Genomic DNA, 12,523 nt, shown 5'->3' with positions numbered 1-12,523 from the left:
GTTTTGATCTTTTCTTTTTCAATAAAATTTCTATTTCAGCATGCAGGGCTGAGTACCAAAAAACACCCAATGGGTATATGCCACAATTACATACATATAAAGACTGTAAATTATCATACCTTTTCTTATGGCATACAGAAGTTTTAGTAAAAAGTCTGTACCCACTAGTCATTTTACTTGTACTGAAATTCGTCTGATCAGACTATACTTCTTTGTACTCTACCATATCTGCAATGATAACTGTGTGCCGATAAAGTAGCCACCTTCTACGGCACTGACCGGCCGATACGCTAAATCGGCTCACAGTCCTAGACCGACCGATACATTAAACCGGCTCACGGTCCCTTGTCTACACTAATCCTGTCTAACATCTGGATAGAACAGGACCCGAATTCGATTAACTTCTGGTGCCAGATAGGTATCATACATAAATCTTAAAATTGATAGTCAATGATAATAGTTCACAAATTCTGTGTAACAACAACATAATTTAACTTTGAATTTTGTATAAGAAAGCCCATCTGATCGTGGTGTAACGATACAGGTAACTTTGAACTATTGTTTCACCATCTTTTTAGTATCTAACCTTCAGTATAAAAACTAACTAATAAATAATGAGAACATGATATGGAATTATTTAGAGAATACTTATGTTAGTTTTAAGGTGATAGTTCTATTGAAAATTATGGTATAAAGATATTTGGGAAGCTTGAGATTAATCATCCATTCCTCCAAGCACTCAAAATTCCGCCGCTGAGCAAGTTTGTGAAAGACTTCATTGCTGGTAAGTCTAAGGGTTCAGGAAAAATTGTGATGGACGAGAATGTGTCAGCCGTGATACAAAAGGAGTTACCGCCCAAATGCAAAGATCCAAGTATGTTTTCTCTGCCAATTTTCATAGGTGATACAAGAATCGAGCATGCTATGTGTGATCTAGGTGCTTCTATTAATGTCATGTCTCTTACTGTGTATAATAGTTTGTCGGGTGTGGAATTGGTAGAAACTAGAGTTGTCATTCAGCTAGTCGATAGATCATGTGTGCATCCTGAAGGTTTGCTTGAGAATGTCCTTGTGAGAGTAAATAATTTTGTTTATCCTGCTGATTTCTATGTGGTAAGGATGAGTGGCATGCAATCTAAGGGGTAATCGGGTGTCCTTTTAGGTTGTCCTTTCCTACGGACTGCTAAGTCAATCATAGATGTTTGCAATGGCACAATTTGTTTGAATTATCATGGTGAAAAGTATACTTTTAGTATTGATGATGCCATGAGAACTCCTAATGATGCTGAAAATGCTTATGTTATTGATGTGATTGACCCTCTTGTCCAAAGAATATCTTGAGACCGAATTCGTGCAGGATAAGTTAGAGCTGACCTTGACGAACAGCTGGACAGATTTTGATGCTCAAGGGATGGATGATGAAGAGAGAAAAGAAGACATCATGTCACTTTATGAACAGTCGGAAGTAGCAGGTTCTGGAAGCCAGTTATGTTTGCCCAAATAGACGACGTATGACAGACCGCTGCGATCGGATGAGAAGCCGCCAGTGTTGGAACTTAAGCCCATACCTGCAAATCTGAAATATGCTTACCTAGGAGATGCTGACACTCTTCCAGTCATCATTAGCAGCGATCTGACTGTGAGCCAAGAGGAGCAATTGATTGCTTTGCTTAAAAAGCACAAGAAGGCTATTGGGTGGACTTTAGCGGACATCACTGGTATAAGTCCCGACGTGTGCCAACATTATATCTTGTTCCAGCCTGATGCTAAGCCTGTTCGAGATCCACAGCGGAAACTCAATCCGAACATAAGGGAGATCGTGCTTAAGGAGATCATAAAGCTGCTTGCTTTGGGAATTATTTATCCGATCTCTGACAGCCCGATTCATATGGTTCCAAAAACGTCTGGATTGCAAGTGGTTGAAAATGAGCATAATGAGTTGGTGCCGATGCGTCTTGTTACTGGATGGCGCATGTGCATGGATTACCGAAAGTTAAATGCAACTACTCGCAAGGATCATTTTCCTCTGTCGTTTATTGATCAGATGTTGGAGCGTCTCGCTGGACAAGCGTTCTTCTGCTTCTTGGATGGGTATAGTGGCTATTTCTAAATTTATGTCAACCAAGAAGATCAGGAGAAGACTATCCCAAGAGGCATGTTTGCTGAATGTACAGAGCCGGGGACCTTGGGAGAGAAGGTTGTTGAGGGTCATACTTGGAAAGTATCTGGTATGACTACTACCTAAGGAGAAGTGGTGGATGTCGTATACCACCAAATAATTCCTGCAATACTATCAAGAATTAAGTGAGTATAATGATAAGCAGGGTCGAACCACAGAGAGCAGGTAAAATCATCAAATTTCCTAAATACCTAAATTTTGGTATAGCCACCACGCCTTAATTTTGAGAAAATATTAATTAACCTAATAAAGCAAATTAAATCAAATAAAATAACTCTAGAAAATAACCAATAAAAGGTAACTCGGCTCGAATAAATCCACACTAATTTAATACCCCTATCATCGGCGCAAAGATGAATTAATCCCTATCAACCAACCAGTTATAGGACACCGTGAACGCACTGGCATACCCCAATTCCTACTTACTGTATCGATAGACAGCTGTAGACGCCAGACCTGGCTATTTCCCTTATTAAAATATAACCTAGCTGGAGACATCAGACCTAGATTTAATATTCTAATAGCATTAAGATGAAGGAACCCAGTTTAGATAAATTATCCTAGATACGCTAGTAATAATTCATCCACCAATTTATTCCTACTACGAACATGGTAGCTTTATCACTAATCAGCCATATTCCAACAATTACGGATGGGGGGAACCAATTGACTGTAATCAAATTTAACCTAAGTTGATCAAGCTTAAATTAAATCAGAACTATCTTGAAACACAAGGAACAAATCAAAATCAACAGGAATCAATTATATGAACAATTAGGTCTCACAGGTATTAAATCAGTATTTTATTATTCTCGTCGAATTAAGAAATTAGCTACTCATAATTAAATTAACAACAATCAAATAAATAGAAACAAACATAAAACCAGAGAATTAAAATTGTAATTAAATAAAATCACCATTTTTGAAAACCAAAAATACGTCTGCCTTGAGTATGCTCCAGCCAACTGCAAGTCTACAAAAGTAAAAAAAAAATTGCATACAAATTCTAAAAACTAATAACGTGTAGTCTAAGAAAGAAATTGAAATAAAAACTTAATTTATTCTCTAATGTATGCAGTTGTCTCCACTTATGCTAATTAGTAAGGGAAAGAGTAAAAGAATATATATATCCCTAACAACAACTAACGTAACTTTTAATAGATGGGCCAAAGAGATTAATCTAAATTATAGCCCAACTAATTCGTCTCTTCTTGCATATTTCGGGCTTTTCATAAATATATCAAAATTCTCTTCTCTTCTGATTTCTTTTCCTTGACTTCGTCGACATCAAACTCTTCAATTCTGACACCAAAAATATCACCTAATTGTGTATATTAAATTCAATTAAAGCACAAAATAATCCAAGAATGTGAACAACTAAAATACACATATCAAGAAGTGAAGCACTGTCTTATGATCGGGGGAATGTGTGACCTTCGGACCAAGTGACTACAAGAGACTCAGCCATCCCAATTGTGGAATATGAACTCTTGAAACGCCCCAATGCCTTTGGGCCACGCCTTGAGTTCATACAAAGCATGGACGGATCTTTAGTATGCCTATGACCGAATGAAAATATCAACAGTAATCACGACCCAACTGAAATCTCACCCCTTGTTATATTTGATCTTGTTTAAGTTTATTGCGCAAGTTTACACAGGTTGAGAATTGTGACACCTTAATTTGTACGCTGAGAACAAAGTGGTTTCTCACTCCTCGTGGGATTCGACCCTACACTTACCACTAAGACTAGCCAGTCAGTTGCGGGTATAGGAGCGTGTACTGTCCGTCATGTATTTTGATCGTACCATACGACGGGTGCTTATCAACATGCCCTCGATACCTCTCATGGTGGATGCTAATTTCCGAGCGTAAGTCAGGCCAACCTCTTGGTCAGCGGCAAATAGCCTAAGCTGCAACACTCTCTCCCACCCAGGACTCGATAGAACTCCTTCTTTGAGTGGTACTACCTACTTGATCAATATTATGCCCAACAAGTCAGTAAATGTGATTCTCGATCTTTGGATTGCATCCAACCTGCAGGCTTCATTAGACTTGATCGTTGAGGTGCCTTTCATTTTCTCATCAGATTTGCTCTATTTTGCCCATTATAGCATCCAGAAGCCCTGCCAAACAAGTGTCCTCCCAGACACAAAAACAAGCAAAAAACACACACAAAGACTCGATCTAGACCTAGACACACAAAGAAAAAGAGCATAAAACTTGGGCTCGTCAATCGGCGTCACAATATTTGAGGTAGTGCCCTAATTTACCGCATGCATAGCAAAAATGGTCCGGGAGTTTCTATACAATATAAGGACTATAGTTTCTTCTGTCATCCCATCAATTTTGAGAGGCACGCACCTGACCAGAGGTTCCGATATGGATATGCGAACTTTGACACGAGCATAACGTCTGATGTAAGTGCCACCTCTATTGTCATCTATTTCAAGAACCATCCCCACTTGCTCCCCGATCTGCTTTATGATGCGAGAATCCATATATAATATAGGCATATTGTGGAGTTGGATCCAGTAAGTAATAGAATCAAACTTCATTGTCGCGGCGGTCGCACCAGCGTCTGCTTTCTGAAAGAGCATCAGTTCGTTAAAAAGATGCCATGGATCGTCAGAGAGAATGCGATCCCTATCCGCTTCTAGATCTAGGGTTACAGCAAAGACATTCTGACCAACAAGTTCCACGAACCGTGGTGCTTTAACAGGCTCGGGAGTGTATCGTGCAAGGTCTCGCGATTCACAATGCATTCCGAGAATATTTTCCCCAGGATCAATTTCGAAGCCCTACTTTGTCCACGATCAACATCAGCAGCCATAATAGCCACCGTTTTTGTTCTAGCATCCGTTGAGAGACGAAGCTCTGCAACACGTTTTGAGATTTTATCTGGATCCATAGTCAGAAGCTGCCAAGAACGCCAGAAAATTAGGGATGACAATCGGGTACGACGGGTACGAATAATGGCTATCCATAACTATACTCACGAACTAAATGGATATTGGATTTTAACCATGAAACTATCCGTGGATATCAAATAATATCCAAACCCGCCACCGTGGATATCCGCTACCCGTCGGGTATCTGCCAACCCGTTTTCCGCTGGATACTCGCTACCCGTCGAATACCCGCCACCCGTTATCCACCTGATACCCGTGAAACAAAATTTAAATATAAATTAATAACAAATTTAACACACAAAAAAAAAATTCACCACAAATCACATAGTTCAAATCCACATCTTGCATCAATGTTCAAATTCACAAATGATAAAGTTTAAATCCAAAGTTAATATCCAAAATCATCAACTAAAATTAAAAATCCAACAAACTTATATTATTCCTCAACATGTTGGGCCTTTTTCCAGAAAGGATATGTTGGTCCATATCTGATATGTATATCCAAAGCCCATATTTTAAGAGTATTTCGTGGGTATTTCACGGGTATTTTACGGGTACTTTCACGGATATTTCATGGGTATTTTTCGCGGGCAAAATGGGTTTCGCGGGTATGGATAGTAAGTATCCAAACTCATACTCACAAACTAAATGGATAGTGAATTGTAACCACGAAACTATCCGTAAATATCAAATACCTCTATAATCCGCACCTATTAGGGTCGGATAATTACCATCCCTACAGAAAACACCGATTCCAAAGGATGAAAATACCTCTTCCCGGGAGAGAGAAGGCACCACTCCTAAAACTTAGGCGGCTAGGGTTCAGAGTAAAAACTGGTACTATAACCTACTATAAGTATTATTTAGAATATATTTTTACTCCATAAGATAAGTCTTAATTTAACTGTAATTTTTCTGATATCTGAAATTTGCAATTAGACTTGAATTTTTATAATGCCAATAATTCCCAGTCAAGTTTTGGGGTCCATATTTTGCTTAATAAAATGGTGAATATTATTATAAGATTCAAATAGTATTGGTTAGTGCCCTAATGTGTTTTGACAAATTAAGAAATTTGTGGGGTGTTGCGCATAATAATCCCATGTGCATGTGAGAAATGAGACAAAATCATCTGACCTGATGAATCTGGATAAAATCATTGAAAATGACTGCCATTATTCTGCAACTATCCCAAATAAAGTTGTCACGCAGTAAAATTGTGATTCCACTTTTGGTGTCATTTCAAGTATTGGAAATTAAACTTACTCCAACATCCAATTTTATTATGTCTTCGCGGATTTAAATTTGGGGCACTTTATTTATTAAGTAATGTGCATGGCCTTAATCAGCTCCAAGACCTTTTTGGTCGGTCAATAATAGATTCGGCTGTCACTATTCGTCATTGTACTATATTATAAAATATATATTTTGTAGTATTAATCATTTAATCATATATAGACATAGCATTTGTGAAAAACCGATGAATGTCTTAGTGCATGCACACCAATGTTAGTGCACAAAATCTTCAGCACGCTCGGGTCTACCGTACACTCGAATTGACCCGTATTCGGATTCTGACTCGTATGTTAATCCAAACTCGCATCCTGAATCAAATCGTGTAAATGACACTATTAAATTATACAAATGACACTGCATATAATTGACACTATTCAATTATATAAATGACACTGTAACATTTTAAAATGTTATAGTGTCATTTTTACAATCTTATAGTGTTATTTAAAATATTATAGTGTCATTTACAATCTTATAGTGTCAATTACAGGAAGTGTCATTTCTATTTCTGAATAGTGTCAATTATACACAGTGTCATTTACAATGTTATAGTATCATTTATACACAATGTCATTTGTATAACAAAATAGTGTCAATTACAGGCAATGTCATTTGTATAACTGAATAGTATCATTTACACAATTTAAATCAGAATGCGAGTTTGAATTAAAATGTAGGTCAAACTCTGAATATGGATCAACTCAGATGTACGGTACGCCCCGAGTGTACCAACACCACCTCATCTTACTGATCTCCGACTACTAATTTTTGGATATCGGATTGGTGTAAATTCATTTGTTCCGCGCCATCAAAACATCTCCTTTAGTTTTCTTTTTGGGTTAAAGTACATATTCACCCCTGAAGTCGACACCCCTAGAGCATTGGGCTCCCCAGACTCGGTCGTGGCGCATTGACCTCCCTGAACTCTCGGAAAAATGGTGCAAATACACCCCTGAACTCTCGGAAACGGAGGGGTTTATTTGCACCCTTTTTCCGAGAGTTCAGGGAGGTCAACGCGCCACGACCGAGTCTGGGGAGCCCAACGCTCTAGGGGTGTCGACTTCAGGGGTGAATATGTACTTTAACCCTTTCTTTTTTATTTATAATTATAATAATTTATGTTATAAAAATATTTTAGTTGAAGTCACAACTCGAAATCCCCCAAAATTATGATGAAATATATATATCAGTATAAGACCACTAATTTTTTAAATCAATAGCTTGAATCCTTCGAGAGCCAGTCAAATTATTGTCGTGTTTTTAAATTTTTTTATCGTGTTAACAGTGTTTTATGTCTCGAACTTTCAACGTTTTCTATAAAATATCTCGAACTTTTATTTTCTCCTAAAAAAACCTGAACTTTTAATTTTTTCTATAAAATATCCTGCTATACTAAATTCGATGATGGAAAAATGATAAAAAAAACCCCGGAACTTTCAGCGTTTTTCAATAATGGTGGTTCATAATATGATTTTTCAACAATGATGGTTCATAAAATATTTCTTTCGGCGAGATTCATTTTTTTGTCACCTAATTTTATATAGCGGGATATTTTATGAAAAAAAAAATTGAAAATTGAAATTAAAAAAAATGAAAATTCAAAATATTTTGTGATTTTGCGTTGAAAATTCGAGACATAAAACACTATTAACGCTTTTATATTAAACTACAGACTTTGACCTACCCAAACTATAGAAAATTGTGGGAATATATATCCAAACAAACTTTTCGGTACAAACTGAGTAGAATTATCATAAATTTGGTGTAGCTTGAGCTTACGTAATAGTATTAAATAATAAACTTTATGCATAAAACTACGTCAAATTCATAACGATTCCATTAAGCTTTCAGGTTTATCAATTGTTTTTTTTTTTTTTTGCGGGAAAAATCAGGACTGCATTAAACTTGAGCAAAAGAGTTCACATCAGGAGGGATAGCCCTCAAAGAAGATAAAGGTAAAGAATTACGTAAAGCATAACGAGCTAAGCAATCCGCAGTCGAATTTCCTTCGCGAGCAGTCCAGCTGAAATCGACATGACGAAGAGAGGCAACTTCTCTGAAAATCTTCTCCAACGTAACACCCAGGTAAGAAAGATCGGCTTCTCGTTTAACAAGCAACCAGTAGAGCTCTTGGCAGTCAGTTTCATAGATGACGTCCTGGACATCCATCTCTCGACATGACGTCCTGGACAGATCGGCTTTCAGGTTTATCAATTGTTAGATTTCCATAGTTTCTCATACTTTTGATATATAATTGGTCAAAATTGATATTTGGAAGATAATTGTAGAACAAGATAGTTTGTTTTATTTGATACTTAACTTGTATATAGACTATAGTCTGAACTATAAATATTTCACATTAATTGAATCACGAAAAACTTAATGTGAATATATATGTGTATATGTAAAAGCAAGATAGTTGGCTAAAAAAAAGTACCAAGTTCTCATTCGATCTCCCTTCAAAAGTCATCAAGCTTTTGGTTGATACTAACTTAGCTGAAATAGAAATTTTATTAAAAAACGAAAAAACAGAAACAGGACCTATAAATCCATGAGAACACAGACGCAAATTAAGGACCGAGTCACAAAGGATCCGCCTAATAACAAAATAAAATCAGACGAAAAATACCCGCAAAAAGCTGGGGGTAACCGAAAAGCAAACAGACCAAGACTATGAGGAAAAATTTAAAGGGTCGTCCTCGTTCAAAGAATCTTCATCGTCCAGCATATCTTCTCATCTTTCCACAGCCAACTTACATGAGCTATGTCGGAAGAATAATGAATCACAAAATTTTGCAGAATCGCACCTCCAGCCTAAGCCTGTTGCACTTTATTCAAAAACTCCACCGGCAACGAAGTGTCAGCGCCCTGCAAAACGGCCCCAGCAGCATGGCCCGTTGTTTTTTGGATCTTACTCATATCCAAAGACATACCATTCTTGATCATATGCCGGAGCCGCTGCTTTATAGAGGAATTAGAAACTCTCCACTTCTTGGTAGCACCCTTCGGACGCCCTCGGCCGCGAGTCACGGGAGGATCCTCAATCACCACATTTCCCGGCGAAATAGCCTCATTATCAATCTGCGTATCAGCAGATGTTGAGTCCACTGGGTGATAAGGAGGCGTCCCATCCAATGACTCACGCTGCCCAGTGATAGACAAATATGGGAAATGCTGACTCGGCTCAGAAGCAGCAGCCGATTGCGGGACCTGATGCAAAAAACCTGTGGCGGCAGGAGTAGTTACCGGATTGTGCGTGACAATATCCTTATCCTCTCCCTCAGTTGCCAGAATGGCGAAGGGGTTAGAAGTCACAGCGCCACCAACCGGAGCCGAATGCAAACTATTAATGAATTTTGACTCCCCCCCTATGTAGTGTCTTTGGTAATGCCAATGACGAGATGCACGACATCAGCAACATTTTTGGGAGAAATTTCATGCCAAACAATCGAGCGGCCCCTAGGCTTCCTGCCCCCTAGCCTATTCTTCCTTTTATGATTCTGCTTGCCCTTATCGGCGGGTGGAGAAGAAGGCTCCATATCAGTACGATTCTTGCAATCGTTAGTAGCATGGCCAACAACAGAGCAAAACCAACAAAAATATGGGAGATTTTCATATCCAAATTCTATTTCATAAACATCATCACCATATTTCACATCCAAATAATCAGGAACCTCCGCAGCAACATTCATTTCAACAAGCGCCCGAGCAAAATAACCAACAGAAGCTCTAGCAGAACAACCATCAATAATAATAGGAGTACCCACCTGCCTAGCAATACCAGTGAGAACCTCAGGATGCCAATACTCATGTGGAAGATTGAAGATACGAATCCAAACCTGAGCAAGCGTAGACGCGGCCTTATTAGGATTGAACTTGGGAACCCAAGCTTGAAGATGTAGAATTCCAGTATGAAGGAGCCAAGAAGCCTTAGAAAAGGCGATAGAATAATCCTCTTGCGAAGATAATTTCAAGGTGAAAAAACCCTTTCCAGGGGGAATGACCTCTCATGGATGAGACGACTTCCACAGAGAATTGAGCTCAGCGAAGATATCCGCAGTGAAATGGGGGGCATCCCCCTTGCGAAGAAACAGCCGACCATGCACAGCAAATTGAAACTTCCAGACCTATCGCTGATGGAAAGCCGGTGAAAGAGTGAGGCAAGGGCAATCGTCCTCCAACGAAGGCCTGAGGACAGTAAAGTCATGAGCTGGAACATCGGCAGGTCGTCCTGACTTCAACTTGAGTGACTCGGCAAAGGATTTATCCGATGGGGGGCACGCCTCTCAAACGAATCGGGCGGTGGCCGAACTCCAATATCCGGGAAGCTAACAGCAGAGCGAGCAAAACCAGAATGGGACTACTGCCTCGCCCCAATAGATGCCGGCGGCAGCGCGGTCTCTGGAAAAATGATAGCAGCAGAACTGTTGTGTGGCGAAGTGGCAACCGCATACGAGGGAGCCGCCCCCAGCGAAACAACAGGCTGCTGCTATTGGAGAACCCCAACCCCTGGCAGCTGTGCAGAATTATGAAGCATAAGAAAGTTCCCGACAGTAAGACCAGCGACCAAAGACTCCTGAAGGGACGAAAACTTCGTGCTAAAATCGCCTGCCGCAAGCCCGGCAGACCGGAAATTATCCGGCAGGGTGACAGTGGTGGTAGAAGAAGCCGACAATGAGGAAACAACATGAAGATTAGACAGATGAATGTTAAGCAAAACCCTAGCAGAATTAGGGTTTCCCCATAGACTGTGGCGGCTGGGAAGTGCCACAACAGTTCGACGAATTCTGTTGGACCAAGGAGGCGTCGTCAGAGGAGGAACCCCTAACCGATGGCACGTCGGCAATCAAATCAGCCGACTGAGTATCGGTTGAAGGGTGAGCAAGGTCAAAAACCCTAGCGTCCGATGAAGAAGGAGACGGCACCAAAACAAACGTACCAGGGTTAATCCTAGAGGACAACGCTGCTTCAACAATTTCAGGGAACATGATCATGGTGTCCAAGGGGCCGTTGCAGCAGAAGACAACGGCGGAGACTCGATCACCGAAGAGTTGTGGGGGGCGATCGAGCAAAGTTACTCGACACTTGCGGGAATTGTGAGAGGGAGAAAGAGAAGGCCATGGCCGTACCGAAGAAATCCATAGCTGGAGGGCAGCGGAGAGAGGCCGGAGAGATTAAGGCGAAAGGGAGGAGACGTCGCTCCTAGGGTTTGGAGAGAGCGACATCGCAATCCTAATCCTTATCAATATCCATTAATCAATGTGTGATCAAAAAGGTTGCTACTAACTTAGATGATAACTAATTAGGGGTGTGATTATCTGAAATATTTAAATTGACATGAGATTATATAAGACAATATTAATGTTACATAACATTATCTCAAAATTAAGTATCAAATCAAATCCACTTAAAACATCATATTATAAAACTAAGTCATGTCTAATTCACTAAACTGTATAGTATATATTTTAAATTAGTGTTATTAATATAATAACATTAGTTCGAAAGTAGCTTAATTTTATTTTATTTTTCATAAAATAAAAGTTTGTTGGGATAAAACCAATTTAAAATATATAGAGATATTGTTCTTGTTGTATAATACATACTTTGGAAATATTGGCATTATAAATATTAACTAGCATTCAAGCCCGTGCAATGCACGGGAAACATATTTATATTTCTTTATATATAAAAAATTGATACAAACTCAATTATCATATTTATAAATATAATAAAAAAAATATAATTTTAACTAAATATATTTTTGTTGAATATAGAAAAAAAATCAAATTAAAAAGAATTCACAATAATAAAAATTGATATTATGAAAAAAGACAAATAAATATATAAGAAAATAAAATTGGTTAAAAGAAAAAAAAATGAAAATAAAAATAAAATCAACAACAAATTTATTCAAGAAAAGATGAGAAAGAATTTTGTTGATTTTTAATTATTAAATTAGTTAAAAAATACTCCTTTTGTCGCATTAATCTTGATTTGTTTTTCATTTAAAAGTTTTCTAATAAGATTGGTCTACGTTTTAAATAATTATTTTATATTTAGTTTGCATACCTTTACATTACAATATTAGTATCTCAAATAATCGTATCGAAAAAAGATAAACGGGTTGAGGTTA

Source organism: Salvia miltiorrhiza, chromosome 4 (genome assembly GCF_028751815.1).
Source record: "Salvia miltiorrhiza cultivar Shanhuang (shh) chromosome 4, IMPLAD_Smil_shh, whole genome shotgun sequence".
In the NCBI taxonomy this organism is placed as follows: Eukaryota; Viridiplantae; Streptophyta; class Magnoliopsida; order Lamiales; family Lamiaceae; genus Salvia; species Salvia miltiorrhiza.
This window is presented reverse-complemented; position numbering follows the sequence as displayed.